Genomic DNA, 457 nt, shown 5'->3' with positions numbered 1-457 from the left:
CAACAAATGTATGAATAGGGGAGATGCCTCATGAAAAGTTAAGTCAAACTCTAAAAACAAGATGCAGGGCTATCCATATTTAAAAAAAAATTTATAGCCTGCATTTCAAGCTGGGGAGAACCGCAGGAAGCCCAAAACCGAGCCCTTTCTCCAAACATGTACAAAACAGTAGAATGCCACCTCCCCAAACTTCATTTTAAGTAAGAGTAAGACATAACATGCCAAAGCCTCCCTAGTTTAAGCAAGTAACTAAGTCTAAACTTAACATATGCTCAAATTTCATTTCAGACAAGTAAAGGAAAAATTAGCATGCTGTATCATCCAACAGAAACAGGCTCAAAGCCTCGGCCAAGAAGAAAACCGCAAGGAAACAGGGCACCAAAGAAAGGGGGAAGGGAGGGGTACCTCGAGAGTGCTAAGGCACAGCAGCACAAAAAGCTTCTCAAAGAAAAAAAAG

The sequence above is a fragment of the Phalaenopsis equestris genome, unplaced genomic scaffold, assembly GCF_001263595.1.
Source record: "Phalaenopsis equestris unplaced genomic scaffold, ASM126359v1 Scaffold000137, whole genome shotgun sequence".
Classification (NCBI taxonomy): Eukaryota; Viridiplantae; Streptophyta; class Magnoliopsida; order Asparagales; family Orchidaceae; genus Phalaenopsis; species Phalaenopsis equestris.
This window is presented reverse-complemented; position numbering follows the sequence as displayed.